General features: G+C 33.4%; 1 long non-coding RNA gene across 1 annotated transcript; it reads right to left on the reverse strand.

Annotated features, from left to right (window-relative positions):
* Positions 1–3,667: 3,667 nt before the first annotated feature.
* Positions 3,668–25,614, reverse strand: LOC142333233 (uncharacterized). The gene is made up of 4 exons (XR_012758561.1): positions 25,477–25,614; positions 24,417–24,576; positions 11,463–11,609; positions 3,668–3,890 (listed from the first exon to the last, which is right to left on the reverse strand). It is a non-coding gene; the product is annotated as an uncharacterized LOC142333233 (long non-coding RNA).
* Between the last annotated feature and the right edge of the window lie 1,496 nt (positions 25,615–27,110).

Raw genomic sequence — 27,110 nt, forward strand, 5'->3', positions numbered from 1 at the left:
TAATGAACAATATCTTAATCTAGGCATGAGTTTTGAAAATATGTACACTTATTGCCAGATTTCTATTTTCAGTTAATTTTAACATAACTGAACTACAGTAATCTTTTTTATATTTGTTTTTTTTTATTTGCCATTTTAAAATGGCAAATAAAAGCTTGTATGTTGTCAGACAAGCTTTGGTTTCTATACTGTGTAGCACATAGTTTGGGTATTGTTGCACTTTTTGTTCCGTATTTTTTTAACTGCTTATACTAATGAAATTTTCATTTTTGCTTGCTAAAATTTTTAAACATATTGTGCTTGCTTAAATATGAAGATATTTAATATTAAAGTTGTAAATTTGTAGTTAGCATCATTAAAATTAACAAAGTTTTCCAATTGATTTTTAACTTAATAGTTCCGTTAATTTTTTTACGATCTTGAAGCTATAGATGATGTGGAGGAAAGAAGTACTGAAAGTAAGTTTACAGACATAAAAATGTGTGATTTGCAATAAATGAAAAAATAACTGTATATGTGACAATGTCATAGGTAAAGAATATGATGATTTCAACAGTTTTCCTTTTAAAGAAAAATTCTTGCACCTTACGTTTACACCTTATTACTTTATTATTTTGGAGTTATTTTTACCCTTTTATTAATAAAATTCAGGGCGATGATAACGCCCAGGTGTTTTTCGCTCACAAACAACAAAAAAAAGAAGCATCTTGGACAAGAGAATTTCAAAAACGAAAGTGACTGAACAAACTTTTGGCTGTTGTTTTTGGTAAGATATCTTGCCCGTAAACATCACAAGTTTCTTCATGGGCCTGTGCAGCATTTGCATCTATCGAAATAAAAATATAAATTCTTCATCAGTTTTTCGGCGATTCCACTCATCTTCACAGCACAGTACCTTATGTCCAAGAATTAGAATTGCAAATTTTTTGCACATCTACTAGTTTCAACTGCCTGCTGTTAAACAATGTTTGCTTGTCCCATTGTGACTCATATACTCGAGATTTGGGACACTAAACTATCTAGTGTGCCAAACGCTCAGTACTCTTTAGACTACTAATTATTATATACATTAAATTATTTATTACTATTATATTGTTACGATTTACAAACTAAAACTACAAAGTTAAGACATAAAGTTGATCATTAAGTTAAGAGTATATTACAAGTAATTGAGAAAGAATATTAAAAACTTTGTTCACATATATCTATAAATGTAAAATAACATGTGAATTATTTATAATCAACATCTAAAAATCACTAATTAAGATTAATTGATGGAAGTTTGTATACATGGTTTTGTTACAGTTTAAGCAAGCACCAAGAGAATTCTTTGAAATATTGAGTTTAAAGTTTCAAATTGAGTAACAATGAAATTTATTATTTTTTTAATTTCTCTGTAACAAATGTAATAGGTATCTACTTGATGTTTGATGCGCGCATGCGTGTGTGGGTGTGTGTGATGAATTTGCGATGTGATTTGCTACACCAGCCTTGGGTTATTCGACTTAAAACCTAAAATTTAAAATAAATGACCATGATGGGAAATGCAAATAATCATGATGCGCCGGTGACGACATGACTGGAATGACAACCACTAACAGTTACTAATGGATGATAATAAATCTTATATGTAAAAAAAAAATTACCAAGCCTGACTGGAATTCGAAACTATTCAGAATTTCAGAGAAGTTACCACTCTGTCACGGAGATTGAATTTTTTATAATAATAATAACAGCACTAGTAGTAATGATAGAATAAATATTTCAGTTTAATCCAACAAAGTCGAAGCATAATATATCTGTAACAGCAGATATATTTATGGAGAGATAGATAGAACAGAGATAGATATTATACAGCGATAGATAGATAGAACATAGATAGGTAGATTATGCAGATATATTAAAAAAGAGTTTTCAGACCCATCAAGTTCTTTTAATTTTTTAATAATATACAATAGAAATCACGTCAATAATAAGTAGAAATTTTAAAACCATGGATACAAAATGAAATTGACAAATCCATTTGGGTGGATGGACCAAGGGATACCATTGTAAAAAATAAGCAATTTTAATTTACTTACATCTCTGAATTGCTTACAAACAAAACAATAATTGTTCATTATAAATAAAATTGTATAGTTTTTTTTAATTGAAAGTTGAACTTATTCCTGAACAGGAATTATAACCTATAACATAAAAAGTTAATGAACTTTCTGAATTCAGGTGGTGATTATAATTTTTTCCATGAATAAAACTTTCTTCATTTAACACAACGGCATATTCTGCTAAAAATGAAAAAATTGTGTAAATGAAATTTCAACTCTGAATGATAAAACTTATTAAAAAGCCAGTTAAAATAACTTTTCCGTCTATGGCCTTGTCAGATTTTTATTTCAAATACAACATATGGTTTTCCTTCCTTGTATGAAGTAAAGGAAGTATTGTGATCACAAAAAATTCTGGTTTTCAGATTTCAACGAAAATATCCATTTGACCTTCTTTGAATCCATTTGACTAGTTTCGGCATGATGTTTGTATATATGTATACACAAATGTATATATATCTCGCATAACTCAAAAACGATTTGCCGTAGGATGTTGAAATTTTGGATTTAGGACTGTTTTAACATCTAGTTGTGTACGTCCCCCTTTGATTGCAATCTACTGAACCAAAAGTATCCAAAAAAGTCCAAAATCCCCAAAAAATTGAATTTTGGACTTTTTTGCAGTAATGACCTTGTTGAGAGCAAATGGTATATATTTTCATTGTTATTTTCCAGAGTTATAGCCAAATAAAATTTTAATTAATGAAATATGTAGATCAAGGGGAAGGCCACATCAGTTCAAAAAAGACTTCATCTCCTTTTTTTTTATAATTTAAATATCTTGATTTATTAATAATTATTAACCTGTGATTGTAAAAAATAATTACAATAAATAATAGTACAGTAATAACAATAAAAAAATAAAAAAAAATAAAAAAAAATATGTGAAGTAATTACTGAAATAAAATTTTATGTACTTTTCATTAAAAAAATGTGTATATGTAATTTAGTAGGTGTACAAGAAAGTCATTTGGTGTCCACATCAATTTTTTTTTATTGCTATTGTTGAAGATTATTAACAGTAATTTTTTTTGCAATAATAAGGTAATAATTATCAATAAATCAATCTATTTAGATTAAAAAAAAAATAAAAAAAAAGAGATGAAGTTGGATTTGAACCAATGAACCGATTCGTTACATAAGACTATAAATTGTGATTGACATAATATGCGAAACCAAACAATATTCAAATAAACTTTGGAATCATATAATGTGTTATAATCTGAGTTAAGGAGGAAGGAGTATACATTAAAAAGCTATTTTTTTAAATATAAGACTTGTTATACAATTTTTTGTCATACATTTTCAACAGTAGTGAGTAATATATAGCATAATTTTCAACCCCAATTGTTATTTACAAACCCTGATGTAGGGATTGCAGAGGCAGAAACAGTAATTTGCTTGAGAAATCATAATTTCATTGGTATTATATCATTCATATCATAATTTCATAATCATAACTTCATTGGTCTAGATGCTTTGCCGTTTTGCTTCAGAATTAAAATAAAAATTAAAAAAGAAAGAGAGTTAAAGGATAGTTAATAAAACACTCTCTGTTACTTCTTTTTAAATTTATTGTAACAATAAAGTATTAATTTGCTACATAATTACACTTTTCATTTATTTTTCTTTTAATTTTTTGGATAACAGCTGTAGGATTCTAACTTCTACTACTAAACAGAATCGTTCATCAACAGCATTTTTAACGCCTTACATAAAAATAATTTCTTTATTTTCTAAGTCATATAAAAAGTCCTTTGAAATCTCGACCTTTGAAGGAAAATCCTAAAATTAAACAAAACACATGTAAAATGAAGTAATGTACAATTTATTATATTGTTTACAATTAGTTAAATTAAATTTTTGTTACTGATAGAACCAATACTAATAAGAAATTTAAATGAAAGCAGCATCAAATATAAGTGGTAGAAAATTGTTAGAGTATTCTGAAAATTTTTCATAATTGATAACGGTAAGGTAACAATTAGTGGACCTTCTTATGTGAAGTAGGATCTTTCATAATCTATTTGCATTGTCTTTAATGTTATATATAGGGTTATGTTAATTTTCAACAGGGTGGGATTTTTTCTGATCGCTTGGAGTTGGAAATTTCCTTGGAGAATGTTGTGTGTAATAATGCTTTGCACTTGTAAATTGATTACTCCTTGAGGAGTTTATGTAATAGCGTGGGGTATTTTTGTTCATTGTTGCCACTTTATGAATGCTGAATCAGTTTCCATGAAATATTTATCAAATTATTCCTACTGTAATTATGTCAGCAATGGAGGATGATGATTTGAAACAAAACAAAGTAGCAGTCATCCGGATGCAAGTTTTTCCTATTACAAAGATTTTATTCTGGCATTTGTAGCTTACTTCTATATTTACTATTTATTTGAATCTGTGTTCCAAATTTATATGGCATGATAACTGAGTAGTATGCTTTGTAAGCGGTTTGAAATCTGAAGGCACTTATCTGTGTCTCAACAACTCTTGAAGAATGTTTGAACTGGCTCACCTTTTGTATTCTTGCCCTTTAAACCTTCTATTTTCTGTCATGACTGTATCCAAATATATGAATTGCTTTTACATTGCTCTGCCATGTCTATGCTATTATTACCTTGCGTATCTTTGTACTAATTTCTTTATTCCAGATGTCCAATACTCTTTGAATTTCCTCTTGACTTTCACAATGTCCATATTATGAAATCAGTAGCAAATAATGTACAAGATGGTATTTCTTTCTTACATTTTTGCTTCAATCTTTTACATATATCATTCATAGCTGTTAAAATAGCAACAAAGTTTACTATTTATAAGCCATGGAATATTACTCTCCTGGACTAAAGTTTATTAAATCCAAAACTATTCAGTTTCAACTAAATAATTTCATGTCTTTATTTTTATATAAAGATAATTATAATTTTTTTCCTAATCTGGTTTTATTTATTTTTTGTCTTTTATGAATAACATTTACTTGGGCAACAAGTGTAAGCAGCTCCCTTGAATACTTAAATTATATTTTACACAATAGCTACAGATGAAATAAAAATTTTTAAATGTTGTAAATTTTGAAAACTTCATCATTTAAATTACTGAAAATTTTGTCTGATATTAGAATTCGGAAATTTAAATCTGCAAGTACAATGATAGTATGCAAAAGGAAGAAGGATAGCTAAAGCACTGTTACGCAGGTGTTATTTAAAGTGGCTACTACAGGACAAATTCTTTGCCCAAAGTGGATGTTATAGGAGGTTATTCATTTTCATTCACTTTAGCATTTTAAATCTGTTATCGTAATATATCTAAAGATATTTTGAGCAAAAAAGCGATTAAATTCTTTGTGTTGATACAGCTACTGCTTAATCTAAAAATGCTCAATTGTAATTTTTTAGTAAATTCTGTTAAAAATATGATTTATTTGTACTGATTCATCTTTGTAAATGCAACTGTTATATTTAAGTTTGTAGACATAGAAGTACGCAGTGAATTTGATAAATGTTGCATTGGTACTGTTTTTTTCTTCAACTTTTCAAATGAAAGGAACATTACAACATAAAAAGGCATGGCATTCATGAATCTTTATACTATTTCTGAATGATTGTATGTAGTTATATTATAATAATAAAAAACATACTTTATCTTCTTTTATTTTAATAAATGCAATGAATCAATAAAGTATTGTAATGTTCCTTAGACAGATCAGATATAATGTGAGCTAATATGATGAAGAGTAGTTATTGAATCTGTGATGTAAGTTGAAATCATCTACCTCTAAGGTATGAATCTAATATGTAAAAAAAAACGATTCTTCGATTTGAAAAGTGATTTGAACTTTTCACAAAGTTAAATGATAGTGTGAAGGATTTTGGAAGTTTGTAAAATATGACAAATGAACAAGATATAGCAGAATAAAAGGAATTCTTAAAAATAAAAGGTATTAAAATAATGTTGTTTTAATCTGTTCTTCAATGGCATGCTAGGTTTGAAAGCTAAACCGATGTAATGTTTTCACAGCTCATCATCATTGTCATACCTGCCTGATATACGGTCCTTGCACCATGTATGATTTTTATTGGTTTATATTTTCAACTAAAAATTTTAGTTCTTTGTAGATCCAATGTCTTTTAACTTTTATCATTCTTGATCGTTTAGGTCTCTCATCTTTTCACCTTCTACTGATCCTTCTAGCAATGTTTTAATCAATCTTTCTCATGATATCTCTTAACCAATTAGATTTCCTATTCTGAATTAAGCTTGTCCATATTCTAATTCAGATTCTAAAATTGTTCACCCTCTTCATTACTTTTTCATTTTCTGATTGATGCTCCTATTTCATCCTGTTTCATTTTTACTTGATCTATTATGGGAAAATTATTTGGTTTTCTACTACATCAGTATACTTCTGTATATTTCTTCCACCTTTCAAATTTATCAGTTTCATTTTTTCCTTTTTTTTTTATACATAGATCACATCATTCATTTTTTTAAAAATCTTCTCTATCTGATAATTCATCTGCAAGACATTTATCATTTGCTTTTTGAATCTTATTGATTCATTATTCAATTTGCTGTAGAACATCTCAACTTCCTCAACCTTACTGTTATTTTATTGCCTGTTTTTTCCACATTTTCAATTAATATCTGATAACCCACAGCTTCTTTATTCTTCTTCTCTTAATAAAGCTAATTGTTTTATGCCATTGGTGTTTATATGACATCCTTAATATTTAGAAAAAATTCATCTGAACAATGGTCTTGTGTATTTCTTTTTTCTAATTCTTAAGGTAACTTCTTATCCAATTGATGTAATTTATTCCATCCTCCATTTAGTTAATTTCTCAGCTCTTTTAACTAACTGCCTTCAATATTACTTTTATTTCTACTACCAGAAGTAGAATGCATTAGGAAAGTTGCTGTGCACTGGAATTAAAGGAGTTTAATGTCGAAACTTTCTTAATTATTACTTTGCATTTTTATTTCATTATTTTATAGAAATGAATATTACAATAACTGGAATAATTTATAAAAGGTGTTGAAAATGACCTCTTCAGACATCAATACAACATTGCACATGTTTCAATTTGTTTTCATACACTTTAACTGAGTTATTGGAATGTTTTGCATTTATACCATTATTGCAGTTTTTAGTTTGTTAATTGTGCATGGTCTGTTGTGATACACTGCTCTTTTTGCAGTCCCCATAGAAAGTAATCTGAGGGAGTCAGATTGGGCTATTGTGCAGGCCAAAAACCCCTCAGAATGATTTGTTTACCAAAGACATTTTATAAAAAAGTCATTGACTTGTTAGTTGTGGCACCACCTTGTTGGAATAACCGTGAATGATTTCCACTTCTGTTAACTGACTAATGAAGGTTGTTAAAATATCACAATAATGATCACTTTCAAGTACACTTTCAAAAACTATTGCACTTACAATGTACATTCTTTTCACATCAAACCAGACTCCAATTTTTGCATCATGTAAAGATTGTTCATTCATAAGATGTTTGTAGTCAACCACAGTTGTATATTTTGTAATTTAATATATCCTTCCAGTTGATACCACTCTTTCTGTAAAAAACATAACGTTCAGTATACCTATGCAGTTTTGGTCAATAAAACGTTTAAACCATTTACAATAAATTAGTCTTTTGGCATGATCTATTGCTTTCAGTTCTTGAACACACATTGCTTTGTAGAGGAAGAGTTTCAGTTCTTTTCATGCACCTTGATTTGTGGCAGCAAGTCTAATATCTTGCTGCTGTGCTAACTTACTCATTAGCTTTGGTGGACTTTCAGCCATAGCATCTGAAATATCTGTCTTAATTTACGCGGTTTTCCATTTCGATCAGCGTCTTCAACAGAGCCTGTTGCCTAAAACTTTTTGATAATAGTTGAAAATGCATTGTGGTGTGGTGAGGAACAGCAAGTATTTGCAAATTTTTCAGAAAAATTGTGCTTCACTAAATCATCACTATACTTGTTGCTTTCACAAAAGGCATGTTCAACGTTTTTCGTTTAAAATGTATTCTTCTATCAACAGAATCATTACTTTTCTCAATACTATTGATTCTGATAAACGAAACAACATAAAATGAAACAACATAACTCAACATCTAATATCTTGGTTTTTCACTGAGCAATACCCAATGAACCAAGGGCAACCACTCTAACACCAAAAGACCAGAATGCAGCAACATAATTCTAAAGTATACTGTACAGTGACTTTCTGAATGCACTGTTATGATCACTATCAATAAAAGCACCTGGCCGTCTACCTATCTGATTCATTGCGTATTTCAATTTCTCTTCTGCAAATATAGATTCAATTTTTTATCTGTTTTTATCTCCAGCACATTTCCAAAAACTACCAAAGAATTTAGAGATTTTGAAATCTCCAGCCTTCTTTTGTAGTTTTTTTACCAGCCTATATTATTAGCGTTTTCTTTAGTCTTTTTTGTAGTATTTATTATCCTTCTTCCACTTTCATTTCATGTTCTCAGTTGTTTCCCTTCACTTTTTCATCCCTCCAAAGTTTATTTGGATGCCCTAGAGCACCAATTTCCTTATTATTGTACAACAATGTTTATCTTACTCTTCCATAATTTTCTCTTTCTCTTAATACAGTACTTCAATTGTACCATCTTCATATTGATTAGTTGGCATATAAACTTTTATTAAAAGCATGTCCCTGGGCTTATTCTTATTCTGACAGAAATTTTCCTATCATTAGTAAAAACTGTCCTAAATACACTACTATTTCTTTTTTTTAGAATTATTCCTACATCATATCTTCCTTTTTATTTCCTGAATTGTTACATTATCCTCTAATAACTTCATCCTTTCTTTTCATTTCACTTTATTTACTCCAATTCCATTACTATTATGTTTATGTTCATCTCTGTTTTAACATTTTCTAACTTCTTTGTTAGCAAAAATGTCCCTACATTACATATTTCTGTTCCATTTTTTGCTGATTTCCAGTTGTTGATTACCTCAACCAGGTTGATAGAACATAATATTTGTAGTTATTAATTTTAATTCATTAAAATTTGCTATTGCATTCAAAAGTAAGATAAAAAGAATCATGAAAAACATATCCCTATTTAAAATTCGTTACTGGTTCCTTTTTGTGCTCTATAGTACAAATGGTTTTGAATATGCCAAGACTCAAAAGTCTTACATTCTTGAAAACACTGCAGAAACCACTCTACATCATTCTGTTCAACATATGTCAGTGAGTATAACAGTCGGTGATTATAAAAATCTTCAACAATTTAAAAACTGAATATAATCTTTATCTTTTAGACTAGTAATACAAAAGGACATCATAATATTAAATCCTAACAATGAATATTTATACTTCCTTCCTGTTCTTCCACCAGTTGACCTTCATTAAATAGTTAATTCCTTTTTCCATCACCACTTTCATTCCTCTTCAGTATCATCTTTAAAACCCCCCTTACTTTATACCCTAGCATTCATTATCACTTTCCAGCATTGTCCTTGTCACCTGACTGCAGTTTTAATTTACTGATCGGGACAATCACTGTTCTATTCACTGCTAAATGATCACTGACAAAAACACATACTAAACAATCCATTATCAATAATACGTACTTTCAGAGCTCTTCCTGCATGTTCAACAACAAAGACCTTCTTGCCATGTATCTGGATAAAAGTCATTATGGGTTATTTAATTATTATTTGTATAATTCAAATCATCATCTGAATTGCGTATGAGAGGTATAATAAGTCTGTTACTTTAGCAGCTCCCAAACCATGCACATGGTTATCAAGAGCCTCTTAAAATTTTTGACAGTAATTGTGCACAATAGATGTATAAGTAGCATCGTTCATGTTATAGTACACCTTTTAAATATTAAGTTGCTGTCTACTTTTATTTTTGAATTCATTAATGCGATCTTATTTGAATTGAATTCATCAGTTCACTACGATATTCTGTTTTTATCAGGTCCCAACATGTTGACTAATACAACTGGTTTGGTTATTTTTGTTTCTCATAACAGTTCTGAAGAACTGTGGGAGGTGTCTCTTTTCGCAGCATTTATTAATAATTTATACTGCATAGATAAATTGGTACCAATATTGTGAGTAAGTTGCATACATTTTATTACAGTACTGAATAGTTAGAAATAAAATCAATAATTTTATTGTAATATTACATAAACGGAGGAGTAAAGAAGTACTAAACTGTATCGACTGAATTCTAGTGAATACGCTACCAAATCTTCATCGATGTCCATCAAGTGACACTGGATTAAACAAAATTTTGAAATATATTGATTGATTTTTTGAAAGAATAAGATACTGTGGTTTAATGTAACTGTAAAACGTGATTTAAAGATTACCACACTGAAAGCTTGTGAATAGCACTGGAAACTGTTGAAGACATGAAAGGTTGGAAGGGATAAATGCTGAAATAGTATAACAAGTACTTATTGTTTTATTATTTAATAACTTATACAGTTTGCACAAGTCAACCCAACAAGCAGCACCTGATTTAAACATTCCTCGTTAAATTATTCATAATGTGTTAAGGAAACCTTTCAAAATTTGTTCTTGTAAAGTAGGCACTACTTTACAAGAATTGTAAAATTGTGCGATTGGTGGCACACCAATCGCACAAGAATATGGCATTAATCTTAAGAATTCTGCTCGATTTGTTTGATGATTACATTACCTTAATGAAATAGCTCATTCTTATGAGGCTACTTTTCATCTATTTTTAAAGGTAAATAAAACATCAGATTCAAGGGTTCAGAAAACACCCGTTTCAAGATGCTGAGCGTGATCAGGGCAGTTTGAAAATTAACATATGATGATGTGTGACAAGTGACATGGTGAGATCGCTCTATTTTTCCTTATGAACATTTAACTCAGTTTATTGGAAAATTTTGCCTTTCCTCATCTACAACATTTACAACTTATATTCTAGCAATTTGGAGCCCACCACTGCCACATGGATTATAACCGTTTGTAAATTTCTGAAGAACAGATTTCTTGGTTGGTTGATTATAAAATAAAAGATTACAACGGCTGTAGGTTTTAACTAAAATGTTACAGCAGCTTTTTAACTTTATTTAACAAATAGATTTTTGGACTGAACAAATATACATCAGGGTAGAGAATATAAAAGTTATGGAAAAAAATTTGTGTTTTTTTTGAATAGCAGTGACCATTTTCATATATTGATTGGACTATCTAAATAAAATAGTTCACTAAATGGGAAGTCTTTCTTAGATATTATTTTACACAAAATATACAATGTAAATCATTATAAGTAAATCTTTTGTTATAATGCTATTAACCATGAAGATAAGGCTAACTTACATAAAGTTTAATATATTCATGTTTTAAACAGTACGTTAGACCAATACATTTAGGTTCTGAAAATACAGTTTTTTTTAACTGGTAACCACTGACGGTGAAGTTTAATATTTTATATTGCAATATCCGGCTGTTTGCAAAGACCTGCAACTGAACAGTTTTATATATTAGAAATAAATAATTAAAGTGTATTTACATAAACAAATTAAGATATTAAATAAGGCACCTAAAAAAATTAATGGTCACGGGAATTAATAAAATAAATAAATTTTTTAAACAATAGGTGCATTTGATGTGATAATTTAATAACTGCATATAACAAAATTGTGTTTATAAAATACATACACATATATTGTGTATGTATTTTATGTATGTATTATATACTGGTATGTGTGTTTAAGTATGGTCCGTACAATATTAGTTTGAGATAGTCTATGGGCAGATCCATAGTCAAAGATGTACTGATCAAATCCTAAAAATACCAGGGTACATCAACTCAATCTGATCCTCTTAGTGATCTCGGTATGGATCCTACTGCCATCTGTCTGAACACTACATTGAGGTATGATCTCAGATAAGGAAACAGTAGATAAGGGACCAAATCCTTACGTTGACCACAAAACAAGCTCCTCCAAAGGAGAACTTAAGACACTTGTCAAGCACTAGCCATCTATTTAATCAATATTTCTGTAAGGAAATTGGGGTATATGTATCAGGGTATGTATCAGTGTATTGGGGTATGTATCAGGGTATGTTTGCCCATTTATTAAATTAACTAGCTCTACCCTCCACGCTTCACTGTGGCACATTGTGGTTGCGTGGATGAGAAATGAGAAACAAAACAAAGCATACGTTTCATAGAAGTTTAATTTTGCAATACTTGTGGATATATAATATTTTTTGTTTTTCCACGGTCTGCGTAGATATAAAGGCTATCTGGTTTGCCGACTCGGGAACACGCAACATACAGTTGTCCATGTGAGAAGCAATCCGCATCTAAATCTAAACCACACAATTTGAGCTTTATTGATTGTGATTGCAAATGCCAATCGAATTGGGAATTGCAATCTTTTAAATTAAAATGGTGTATTGGTCGGGATTATGGGTATTCGAGGAATAAGAACATCTTCACCTTTGAAAGGCCCCGTTAAAATCGTTGCTTCCATTACGTTATTCATCAATTTCTTAATTGCAAGTCGCGTGCCGTTGCAGAGTTTTGGCTGATTAATATTCCGCAACAGGATAATTGTTATTTTTTGATCGAACTGTTGCTAGAATCAATCTAATAAGGAATGTTTTCCCAATTCCTCCATGGCGCATCCAAGAAGAAGGTCCCCCCCCAACTCCGTCATTTGCATTATGCGATCATAAATGGCTTTCTGTTCACGCGTTAATTTGGGAATGTTTGATTGGACATATGACTGAAGATCACAAATGTTGTAACTCTGTTCACGGCGTAAATCCACATCAAAGGAAGCAATCGCAGCTCGGGTGGGTGCTGGCATTCCCAATTGACTAAGAACTTTATTTGCAATAGCTAAGCACTAGTCTTCAATATTTATCAATGCTTCGTTGTAAATGGCTTCTGTAAATTCCATGGTGATATTGGTATTTTGTAGGCGTACTCTATGCAAAATATCCTCAGCCATATGCGATCGATATCTTTCCCGTAACTCTGTGGGAGATGAAGGGAAGCAAGCGGTCAATATAATTGCGAATAATGCGCAAATTTGGTTTGGATGTGCACTGTTGCACGCGTCATTAATACATATATCCCACTGTTGGTCGTTTTCTAATAAATTCAGAGCTTGGTGAAAGGCGCAGCTCAATCACGACACGATCACACAAAAGTACCTCGATTAAAGTGAATATTTAATTCAGATTGTAAAATAATCTGAATCAGATGCAAGTGGATACGTTTTTTTTTTTTTGTTAATAAACAATGTAATTGGGAACAGGTATTGTTTCACATGTGACTGCGGTTGTTAGCTAGTATGGCAAGTGTTCCCCTCGCTTCCGGCTGATGGCGCGGTCACTGGTACATAACTGACCGTTAAAAACCTGTTTTCTCGCGGTCGCGGGTATGTGACTGATGCGGAAAATAGATAAAAACAATCTTTGATGCGGGTTATATATTGTGCTGAAATTTGAGCTCAATCGGTGCAGAACATTTTGAGTTTTTGAAGCGTACAGAAACGAATTTAACATTTTTATATATAAAGATTTGTGGGCTTCGAAAAAAGCCCTTAAGTCGTGCGAAAAAACCACATCATTTTAAATGATTACAAAAGCAGAGTAATGCTTAAAAATTACAGAATAATCAAACGGCGGCGATTTCAGATGTTAATAAACTGCTAACGTAAGTAGAAGTTGAGCTGCTTCAGTGTACAACGTAATTCTCGAGTATGAATCTACTAATCAATTACGCGGTCTCCAAAGAAAACAAAACCCCGCAGGTCAATTGAGAAAAAGGTGAGATTTTGATAAAAACGCGATTCGTAAAAAAATTACACGAATTTGAATTATTTAGAAATAGTTTAGCGGTGTATTATGTCCTTTGGAAGAGAATTCGGTTATTGTCTTCGACAACGCTTCTTATCATTAAACGAAAAGAATTCCAGCCGTGTTATAGAAAAACAATGATATCAAAATGTGGCTTAGTTCAAAAGGAATAATTTTTGAAGAGGTTTAATTTAATGTTCAATCATTGCAAAGGGTTTCGCGTATTAAAAGTAATTATAGTCCGTATAAAATTGGTTTGACACACAGCGCCGTATTGGTAAGTCGTGTTTTTATTCGGCTCCTAACGAATATGTTTGCCGGCCTCCGTGGCGCGAGTGGTAACGTCTCGGACTTTAATCCGGTGGTTCCGAGTTGGAATCCCGGTCAGGCATGGCATTTTCATACGGTATAAATCATTCATATCATCACCAACTGCGGTTGTCCTTCTTGGTGGCTTTTCTTTTTGTTTTGGTGTTTTTTTTGTTTTTTTTTTTTAATAAAATACAGATGTTTTAGCTGTTAAATATAATTCAAAGAAATTTGTTACTTAATCAGTTGTGATTTTGTTTACATTGGCAACGGCCATACGGGCTCTTTGTGATTGGTCGTTGTGTTTGACAGCGGCCATCTTGCATTGATCTGATTGGTTTTCCTTTGTTTACATTTCCAAATTAAAAGTGTACAAATTAAAAATAGATAGATAGATTTATTAAAAATAAATTAAAACAAACTTTGATGCGGTATATATCGTGCTAAAAATTTTTATTAACGTGTTTTTTTTATTTTAAATAAAAGACAGATGTTAAATATAATTCAAAGAAATTTGGTCGTTGTGCTTGACAGCGACCATCTTGCATTGATCTGATTGGTTTTCCTTTGTTTACATTTCCAAATTAAAAATGTACAAATTAAAAATAGATAGATAGATTTATTAAAAAAGATGATAACAATCTTTGATGCAGGTTATATATCGTGCTAAAATTAGAGCTCAATCGGTGCACAACATTTTGAGTTTTTGAAGCCGTACACAAACGAACTTCACATTTTTATATATATAGATTATGCGTTATTTATTAACGTTTCTGACCGCCTCAAATATATGCTTTTCTTCTAGATACTAAGGAATCCGCTAAATTACTAAATATTATTTCGAGATAAAGTTATCAAAGAAAATAGACAGAGGAGATATAATCAAACTAGAATTAGTACTATTAAAGAGTAGTCTGTACTTTGATATTTGCATTTTTGAGGTGCAAACAAAATAAAATTTGTACTTAATAAATGAGGGTTTAAAATATAACTCTACTACTACGAAAGTAGATTTATGTAGTAACTTGTTAAATTATTTATCACATTTAATACACGAATCTTCTCAAGGCATCTTACTTATTTATACTTAAAATGCACAAAAATGTTGATCGCTTTTACAAAACATGTAATACTACTACTTTAAAAAAAAAAAAAAACTCTGGCAACATGGCAAGTGTAATTGCATAATAACATAGACATAGCCAGAATTCTCTTCAAGGAGGCAAAAATAAGATAACGTTTTTTGTTAAAAAATGATTTTATTTGAACATTTGAAAACGCTGAAAGTAATTGGTCGCAGTGCTATCTAAATTTTTATTCAGCACTAGCCTATAAGAGTTCAGGCTAATTCTTAAAATTTCCTCCTCAAATTTATTTTTAGCTTCCGGTCCCTCTTTTTATGCACACTCATCATCCAAAGACCGACAAGCCGATATTCTGCCATTGTTGACGGTAACCAAGTTTTTACCCTGCGTAAGGTGCTGAAGGAGTTTTCGATAGTGCACGTTGTGCAGGGCTGTGCAAGTGAGGTAAATAGCGTTTGTTTTGTGGTTAGATTCTATCTTCTTCAGTTCGGCATTTGGCACATTTCTTCCTTTCCATTGGTAGTACCAAATTTCAGCTTCACGAGGAAATCATTAAAATTGTGTTAACTACCATACTTGTGCTTTTTTAAAAACATTCCTCATGTGTCATTTCAAGCATTACGTTAGGGTGCAAGCATTACGTGAGGGTGCAAGCATTAAGTGAAGGTGTTGGCAAGTTCTCCTCAGAAAACGCTGTTCCAGAGATATTATTAATGAATCTATGTACTCAGTAATTAGCGATATTGTACAAAATTCACTAGGAGTCTATGCTTGTGGATTCGCACGATGTTTCTACTGATTTATGACTCGCGGCATATTGAAACTCGTTCCAAGAAGCTCAGCGATTGTTTATGCTATGACACTTTCACTTTCAACAACAGAATTTCCACGCTTTTTCTCATGATGTCAGTGATTGTTATTACGTGATTTGCATATTGAAGTAAATCCGTACTTGTTGAATGAAGAGCACCGGTTGCAGGAGTGCCGAATATTTTGCTATGAGACAGACACTAAAACGAATTTTGCAGCAGCGCAATGCATTTCAAAAGCAGCTTTTCTTGTTGCATTGTTCCCTTCTGATGATAGTTTTTCAAGCCCCATAACGATTTGAACATAATGTTTCTTGAATGTGACGATACTTTTGATTTTTGAGACCAGCGGGTTTCATGGAGCATTGGCTTATTCGGTATGCATTTTCGAGAATGGCCGATTTTTGGAAGAATCATATTTATTTTATTGTGAAGACCGTATTTCGTATCACTGCTATTTTGTTTGTCATTTACAACTAAGTTCAGTTTGTGACTAAACAGTGAAAGTGTAACGCTCTCGTATACTTTTCTCTAATGATTTTCTTGACACCATCCTTCCCTGCCATACTGGAACACCCATCGTATCCTTGTCCAATGCACTTTTGTGGTTCAAGACCTACCTTTTCTATAAAGTTGTTAATTGCAGATTTTGCATCGTGTCAGTCAACTGGGCAAAAACTAGAAATTCCTCATGAACCATTATCTTTCCTTCGTCAAAAATGTAACCCAAATGGAAAGTTGCTCTTTACCTAACATTTCGCGCTCTTGCCTGTAGGATACTGTAAGCACATGCTTTCTTTACGTCAGTAGTGTTGTCTTATCTAGTGACGTCGCCACATAAACCGATTATTTCATTTTAAACCCATGGTGACAAGTAAGTGGGATTTTTTTTGCGTTATTTTCTCTGTACTCTTTTTAAAATGTGGTCACCAGGGTCAATATGGAATTTGATAAAGTTTTCAACGACTCCTTCATGATTTTTCTGCCCTTCAAAGGTAGGTAATGTGTACCACAAAATATCCCAGTCGAAATTAATAATGCAAACATCTTCTTGTTGTCTTCTATTTTTTATCGGAGGACAGAAATCAGCACGTAAACGGTTATATTTACAACAAAAAGTTTGTTGCTGTGGCCGCCGATTTGTGTCGCTGAGATGATGTGTGAGATTTTGCAAATTTGTGCCTATCTTTATACCGAATAAAGGGCCTTACTTTGAAAGAACCCAAAACACCATGCACATTAGTTGGTGGAGACAACTCACAATAAACGCAAAACTAGCCAAATAATTTCTTGGAATACACCAGCCAAGGAGCATAATCCGCTAACCAGCTGTATTTGAATTTTTTTTTTTTAATTACACAGCATCCTTAGCAAAGTCATAACATGGAGTTGGTGACCAACAGTTTTTTAAAATTTCCATTTTTCGAGATGTTATAGTGTATAGTATCATAATGTACACGATAAATTATCTCGCTATATTAAAGAAATCTGTTCATTAACTTCATTTAAAACTTAAACTTGGTTTTCTGTTTTCAAAAATGATAGAAGATAATCTATTGATTTCAGACTGAAACAATTTTGTTCTGTTGAGAAAAAAAATTATAAAATGCTACTGGAATTAGCTTACTGTTTTGCTTTTGTTTTAGTAATTTAAGGTACCTTCTTACCCCTTTGTGACGATTTCTGTCACTACACCACTTCCTTCGTTACTAGCCCTGATGGCTTTTACCAAAGTTCGTCTTATTGATCCTCTGACTGATATTGCAGTCATCAGTTTGACATATGTCAGGATGCCACCAATGTAAAATGCCTCTGTTGACATTTCCATCAGTGTTAACTCAATTAAAGGTACTGCGTAGTCGCATATATTTTATAAAGTAATTAATCGAATAATAATATATTGATTAATAAAAGTAATTAATCAAAGTAAATTACTACAACGAATCTAATACAAAAGATATTTAGTATTTAATGATTTATATAAAAAAAAGAAGAATAACGACTTATATCACTGACAAAGTTTGATTTCATATATTCTTTTTATGATACAGTACCGGACAATAATGCATTCGATATCACATTATTGAAATAAGGCAAAGTATTAGACCAAAGTACGAACTTAACTAAACCTGGCTTTTATCAACAATCTAGAATAAAATCGGTGGATTTATTTGAGGCACAGGTTGCACTGCTACTAATCGATGTTATCAAATTAGCCTATATATAATTTTCATTCTAACTTAGAAACGCATTGTTTGTAGTATTTTCATAGTAAATAAATATACATATTTTTTTTCAGTTCGTAATTTTTATCCTACCCCCTGAATCTGTACATGCAAGTAAGCATAAACACAGCTCCAGAGGGGGGCCATCGCCTCAAGCTACCTCGACTTATGGGGGAATCCCAAAGGAAACCCCCCCACCGGGAATCTGTCTTTACGCCACGCCTCAAGTGAGGAACTTCAAAGACCGTAGTCCCGCACCGGGACTACGGTCTTAATTTACCCTCCGATACGAAGTTCCAAGAAAATCCCAGGGGAGTCCCCGCCCAATCATCGGCTGTGAGACATCTAAGCGGCCCCCCCCTCCTGGACGAGGCTGTGCAAACACAGGTCTTCTCCAAGGCACAGGCGACGGGTCTCATTTGTCGAAGCTGGTCCTGCAGCCATGTCCCCCCAAAGAGGGACCCCGAACATTACACAGGGATCACTTTGCTTCTGTCGGACAATCCGCTCAATGATGTCTCGTAATCCCACAGTTGAAACAATGACCCCGTTTATCGGGACCGTTGCAGGAACCAGCTCGGTGCCCGATCCCCCAGCACCGATAACAACGTTCCTTCACGGATCACCTCAGAACTCGGCAAGACACCCACCCAACTCGGGATACGGCCGTCCTTCAGCAGTTTGTCGGCCAGCAGCGGAGGAACCGCCACCGTTGCCATTTTTTTATCCCAAAACGAGAGCCGTAGGGAGAGGATATCAATCGTGACCGATTCCCCCGCCGTCATCTGTGTATCACGCACAATTCCTCCTCGGAGGTAAGGGTGTCGACATCCTTAACCAACAGATGGACTCGCCGAACGCCCCTACCGGCCGTAGCTGTAGTTCCCTCCACTTTGTCCATTATTTGCCTGCGTAACTGCTCAGCTGTGTCCCCAGTATCCTGGATGAAATGATGGTCCTCACTCTTACCCCTTCTTGCTTCGCCTGATAATACTCGTTTCGCCTGGCGACACGGTGAATTTCACTGAACGGAGGAGGTCCGTATATGAGCGACCCGCCGCCTTTACAACCACTGTCGCAGTTTGTGAACCCGCCGGCTTTCTCATCGGGACCTGACCCCCACTGGCCACCAACGGGGGACACCTCTATATGCACCCGCAACTTATTTGAATGTCTCCACGCCATATATTCGGTAACCTTCTGTAGATGAAGCTCCATCTTCCTTTGAGGCCCACAAAAACAGACATTCGGGTTCTCGGCCAGAACCAACCGACTGACTCAATCGAGTTACTGACTGCTTGTCGCCCCCAGAGGAGTCGACCGTCATCATAAAATTCATCCCGCCAACATTAACAGTTCTACCCGCCAAATTCACGGCACGGGTACTGCTGATCATCACCTGGCTCACTTGCACCGAGCCCGTCCAAAGCATCTACCAGGCCCAGGGCAACTCCACCAATAACTTCGAATGTGACCAACCGTCCGCACTCCCGGTTAGGTCGACTACCCAAGCCAAACCATCGATACCACAGACATCCTCAATCACAGCAGTGGACGTAAATACCTCTTTCGGCCACCGCGGGATGACCAATCGGAGCAGGTCACCATCATCACCCCATTATTGAGGGACTGCCGCATCTCAATACGAGGTCGGAAACCACTGCCTTCTGTCTGTGTAGCCACATCAGAGATAACAAAATATGTTTGGATGGCTTCCTCCACCACATTAACAGTCTTCAGATACTTGCGTAGCTCCAGCAAGCTGATCCTCCAGAACTTCACGGAACATTTCCACCGTTCCAGCTAATCCGTCCATATTCCGTGAGCAGTCTTTTATCTCAGTCTTAGTGTCAGCATACTTGCGGACCAAGTCGCTCCCCTCTTTAACGCATCGAAGAAGACAAGACACGTTAAAGGCAAGACACTTTCCCCTCTTAACCCTTCTCGCCGATAGATCCATTTCTATAGAGTCGATCCACCAAAACCTCGACCAGACCTCTTAGACACAGAAGAGCCTACAGCTGCCGCTCGAGGATTCTTCTGTTCCTCCGCTATTAGGGAGAGAGCCGCAACCGCCCCTTAGATGGTTTCCTCACCGGTAAAGACTCCACCTCCTCGCAGGCAGAAACCTCCGGAAGCGGGGGAAAATCCAACATCACATTCGTTGACGACATCGTTGTCACTTAATTCCATGTACAGGGCTTCAGCTCGTTTTTGGCGATGTCCCGATACATCCATTCACCTGCACGGATTTCCTCGTCGAAGCCTCCATTTGCCTAGCGAAAGACTGCCGGTGTGACTCACGGCCAGCACTATCCACATTGTCGGTACCACTGTTCCCAGAGAAACTGTCGCGGACAATCCCAACACTCTGCGTCCTATCGGATCGCTGCCTCCCCATTGGGGTAAACGTCCTCTCCGTGGGCGGGGGCGTACACCCGGACTTTTCGGGTTCAGTCATGAGATCAACAGAAAAAAAAATCCAAAAAATCGAGTAAATTTAAAAAGACTTCTCAAGTCCGAGAATTCGACGAAGTAAATTCTATAGCTCGAATATAAACAACCGATGAAAACAAACCGATTAGCTGTGGTTGCCGATTAAACAGCCCCTGACAACCGTTCGTCAATTAATATAAAACAAAAATAAACAGAATAATTAATACAATAAGCAAAAAAAAAAAAATGCAATAAACATAAACAGAACGACTAATTAACGTCAATTAGAAGGAAAACTAACTGCAATAAGTCCACTAGTAATAAAATAAATTAGTCCGCAAGGTATACTAATCAATGCGGCACTAACTTAGACGAACTAATTAACACAAAACGAAAGAAAACTTAACGGAACTAACAGAATAACATAAAACAACGAACGAAACAATCAACAATACAAATAAACGACGAAACATAAAAAGAGATACTCAACAAAATTAGAAAACAGAGAGCGCTAACAAACACATCTGTGCTCACTCACAAAAAAGTCACCTACAGTAAATATACTTCTTTTTTCATTTAAATTATTTACATAGTTTAGTCTAACAAACTAACCTGAAGAAAAGTTGTCAGATGAATCGGTGGAATTTAGAGAAGCTTGAGGAAGAGGAGGTAAAGAAGATTTTTGAGGAGGACATCGCAAGAGGTCTGAGTAAAAAAGATATGGTAGAAAATGTAGAAGAAGAATGGGAGAATGTTAAAAAGGAAATTCTTAAATCAGCTGAAGCAAACTTAGGCGGAATAAAGAGAACTGGTAGAAAACCTTGGGTTTCAGACGATATATTGCAGCTGATGGATGAACGTAGAAAATATAAGAATGCTAATGATGAAGAAAGTAAAAGGAACTATCGGCAATTAAGAAATGCTATAAATAGGAAATGCAAACTGGCGAAAGAAGAGTGGATTAAAGAAAAGTGTTCAGAAGTGGAAAGAGAAATGAACATTGGTAAAATTGACGGAGCATACAGGAAAGTTAAGGAAAATTTTGGGGTACATAAATTAAAATCTAATAATGTGTTAAACAAAGATGGTACACCAATATATAATACGAAAGGTAAAGTCGATAGATGGGTGGAATATATTGAAGAGTTATACGGAGGAAATGAATTAGAAAATGGTGTTATAGAGGAAGAAGAGGAAGTTGAGGAGGATGAAATGGGAGAAACAATACTGAGATCTGAATTTAAGAGAGCATTAAAAGATTTAAATGGCAGAAAGGCTCCTGGAATAGACGGAATACCTGTAGAATTACTGCGCAGTGCAGGTGAGGAAGCGATTGATAGATTATACAAACTGGTGTGTAATATTTATGAAAAAGGGGAATTTCCGTCAGACTTCAAAAAAAGTGTTATAGTTATGATACCAAAGAAAGCAGGGGCAGATAAATGTGAAGAATACAGAACAATTAGTTTAACTAGTCATGCATCAAAAATCTTAACTAGAATTTTATACAGAAGAATTGAGAGGAGAGTGGAAGAAGTGTTAGGAGAAGACCAATTTGGTTTCAGGAAAAGTATAGGGACAAGGGAAGCAATTTTAGGCCTCAGATTAATAGTAGAAGGAAGATTAAAGAAAAACAAACCAACATACTTGGCGTTTATAGACCTAGAAAAGGCTTTCGATAACGTAGATTGGAATAAAATGTTCAGCATTTTAAAAAAATTAGGGTTCAAATACAGAGATAGAAGAACAATTGCTAACATGTACAGGAACCAAACAGCAACAATAACAATTGAAGAACATAAGAAAGAAGCCCTAATAAGAAAGGGAGTCCGACAAGGATGTTCCCTATCTCCGTTACTTTTTAATCTTTACATGGAACTAGCAGTTAATGATATTAAAGAACAGTTTAGATTCGGAGTAACAGTACAAGGTGAAAAGATAAAGATGCTACGATTTGCTGATGATATAGTAATTCTAGCCGAGAGTAAAAAGGATTTAGAAGAAACAATGAATGGCATAGATGAAGTCCTACGCAAGAACTATCGCATGAAAATAAACAAGAACAAAACAAAAGTACTGAAATGTAGTAGAAATAACAAAGATGGACCACTGAATGTGAAAATAGGAGGAGAAAAGATTATGGAGGTAGAAGAATTTTGTTATTTGGGAAGTAAAATTACTAAAGATGGACGAAGCAGGAGCGATATAAAATGCCGAATAGCACAAGCTAAACGAGCCTTCAGTAAGAAATATAATTTGTTTACATCAAAAATGAATTTAAATGTCAGGAAAAGATTTTTGAAAGTGTATGTTTGGAGTGTCGCTTTATATGGAAGTGAAACTTGGACAATCGGAGTATCTGAGAAGAAAAGATTAGAAGCTTTTGAAATGTGGTGCTATAGGAGAATGTTAAAAATCAGATGGGTGGATAAAGTGACAAATGAAGAGGTATTGCGGCAAATAGATGAAGAAAGAAGCATTTGGAAGAATATAGTTAAAAGAAGAGACAGACTTATAGGCCACATACTAAGGCATCCTGGAATAGTCGCTTTAATATTGGAAGGACAGGTAGAAGGAAATAATTGTGTAGGCAGGCCACGTTTGGAGTATGTAAAACAAATTGTTGGGGATGTAGGATGTAGAGGGTATACTGAAATGAAACGACTAGCACTAGATAGGGAATCTTGGAGAGCTGCATCAAACCAGTCAAATGACTGGAGACAAAAAAAAAAAAAGTCTAACAAAATAAGATCGGTCAGATTATTGACTTACGTGTCAAGTCAAGTAAATTAATGAATTTCATTCCAAAACTGTGTTCCTTACTAAACAACCTGTCGTAGTTTAAAAAGTATATTTCATATGTTGTTCCCGATTGAACCACTCTCATAATCAAATCATGGTAAACCAATTGAGCAGTCGCCGAGCATTACTGATTCATTCAGCGAAGTGTTATTTTCTATTCAATCAGTTATTTAATTAACATCACATTAATAGTTATATAAAAAAGCTTTTTATATTCGGCTTTTTTGGACACTTTTGGTCCAGTCGATTGCAATCAAAAGGGGAGGTGCACAACTAGATGTTACAACAGTCCTAAATCCAAAATTTCAACATCCTACGTCTAATCGTTTGAGTTATGCTCGCATAATTCAAACGATTAAACGTACGATGTACAGACGTCACGCGGGAACTGTCAAAATGAATTCAGGGATGGTCAAAATTGATATTTCCGTTGAAATCTGAAAACCGAAATTTTTCGCGATCACAATAGTTCCTTAGTAAAAACAGTAAATTTATCACCTTGAATTCCATATCAAAGGTAGAATAATATTTTTTATAATTTTTTACACGCATTATGTTTTGCTTAAATTTCCTTGTACGTATCAGTCTGTCTTGGGCTAAGCCCTCGATAATCAGAGAGTTACGTAACTTTCCCAGATTATCTGTGTGTGTGTGCACGCGCGCGCGTGCATTCACTAGAGCGATTGAAACAAATCTATTTTTTATATTTTTATTTTCCCAAATACTTGTATTTATAGCTTTTTCGTTTTTAATCGCTACATATGCATGTTTGAATAAGAGTATACTTACAGGGCTAACAAATTCACATATATATGAAAAATATAATTCAAACTGTATATGGGAATTAAACATCGATTCCAACTTGCTTTGTGATTTTTTATCTAAAACAGGAGATATTTCAGTTTCAATATCCTTTATTTTGTCCTCGGTGTTTAAACGTAAAGTACATCTGAAACCAAACAACAATAAACAAAACTTATTAAATTATATAATTTTTGTTCACTATTTAACACACAAATTTAGGTTGTTGGTATATTATGCATAAATATGATAATTATATTTTTTTGTTTTTTTTTTAAATATATTATTTAAAATATTTAACATCCAAAAAATTTCATTCAAGTAAAATTGCAGATAACAACATACAATTAAATTAATGACTAAAAAAAGAAAATATTAAAAGCGTGTCCAGGAAAAGTAAGCAATCGCTATTTTCAATTCTTAACTTTTCAAAAGAATTAACCTAGAAAAGGGTGGTGAGTCCAAAATAGTTAAAAACTTGAAATTAATTGGACAATTCCATTAGATAATAAGCTACTGTTAACAGATATTTTTCTCACTTATACTCAGAGTGACGGGTACCGATCGATGGTAAATATTGAATTGTGGAATATTCAATTTCAGTGCAGGATAACATTTTAATTGTATGACTATATTTTCGAAATTATTCTTACAAAGATAATAGTTTCAGTGTAGTGTTCATTATACCACCTCGAGAATTAAAAAAGAATAACTTCTCTTCTAAAAGAATAGAAATAAAACCCTACCTACGTTGTTTAATCGAATTATGAGAGGTTATCTCTTAAGTAAAGACCGTTTCATTGCCAAAAAATTTATACTACATACCTTATACTACTTCTCTATATAATCGCCACATGAATTAAGATATTAATCGTAGCGATACACCAGCTTCAATATGCTCTCGTCGTATTCTTCTGCCGCCAGTCTATTTACCCACTGATTAACAGTATTTTTAAGTTCATCATCATGAAAGTAATATATAACAGTATATAACCTCACAGATTTTTTATTTTTTTATATTATTTCACTGAAAAAAAAAATGACTTACGGTATTGCAATTTTCTGAATTATTTTTGCTTCTGTTTCTTCAGGTCTGAAACACAAACAGAAATTAATGAATTAGAATTCTGAATAATACACAGAACTATTATTCGTACTCTAGTCGCACTATATCTTTGCTGATGAGTTTGAAGCTTAATGAGTTGCTTCATACGTATATTAAAAATTTTTATTTATGATATTCCTGATATGTTCGTTGTAATCTGGTCAACTAGTGAACAATAAGTAACACCCCATGCTCAATCGAGAGATGGATGATTAAAAAATTAGGTGTAGTCTTGTACAGATTCAGGCCGACCGTTCCTAAGGTGTGTAGTTAATTGAACCCCGATTACCAAAGTACACCGGTATCCATTGTCTAGTATTCAAATCCGTATACAAGCAACTAAACTTTACTAGGAATTGAACCACAGAACCTTCGACTTCGAAAATCACCTGTTAAACAACTGATCTTGACCAGCCTTGACTAGACTTGACCTAAATTTAAACATATTTTTTACTTATTCATAGTTTCTTTCGATATTTTATTTATTAACAAAAAAGTTTAAAGATTTTAATATTTTGTGCGGAATCGTTTTAATAAACCAGTGAGATGGAACTGAGCATAATAATCTAGAATAATTTGTTGTTATCTAAGTTATCGAATGGAGAATCGATCTCTAATCGCATTTGTGATGAATGGGCTATATCTTTAGTATAGTGCATTTGGAAAGTTGCTGTGCACTGGAATTATGGAAGAGCAATGAGGAAAATTCCTTAATTATTACTTTGTATTTTTATTCCGTTATTTTATAGAAACGGACATTACAATAACTGGAGTTGTTTATAAAAAGTGTTGAAAATACCTCCTCAAACATCAATACAACATTGCAAACGTTTCAATTTATTTTCAAACACTTTAACCAACTGATATACTGGAATGTCTCGTACGTAGGCCGTTATTGTGGTTTTTAGTTCGTCAATCGTGCGTGGTCTGCTGCGATACACTTCTCTTTTCACTAATCCCATAGAAAGTAATCTGGGGAAGTCAGATTGGGCAATCGTGCAGGTCACAAATCTCTCAAAAGGATTCGTTTACCAAAGACATTTCATAAAAAAATCATTTACCTTTAAGCTGTGCGCGCTGTGGCACCATCTTGTTGGAACCAACTGTGATTGATTTTCACTTCTGATAACTGACTAATGAAATTAAAACAGTACAGTAATGAAAATTATTATCTGAATTTTCAAAAAAGACTGGACCACAATGTGCATTCTATTCACATCGACCAGACTCCAATTTTCGCTTCGTGTAAAGACTGTTTGTGTAATCTATGGGGGTTAGTTGTTGACCGCAGTCTCATATTTCGTGAGTTAACTTACCTTCCCTGATGAAACCATTCTTCACCTGTAAAAAAACGTAACTTCGAGGATACCTACGGAATTTTGATCGATAAAACGTTTAAACCATTGAAAATAATTTAGTCTTTTGGCATGATCTGTAGGTTTCAGTTCTTGAATACATATTACTTTGTAGGGGATACGTTTTAGTTGTTTTCTTACTGCTTTATGTGCCGTAGCAAGTCTGATACCTTGCTGCTGTGCAAACTTATGCATTGGCTTTGATGATTTCATCAAATCTTT

The sequence above is a fragment of the Lycorma delicatula genome, chromosome 12, assembly GCF_047948215.1.
Source record: "Lycorma delicatula isolate Av1 chromosome 12, ASM4794821v1, whole genome shotgun sequence".
Classification (NCBI taxonomy): domain Eukaryota; kingdom Metazoa; phylum Arthropoda; class Insecta; order Hemiptera; family Fulgoridae; genus Lycorma; species Lycorma delicatula.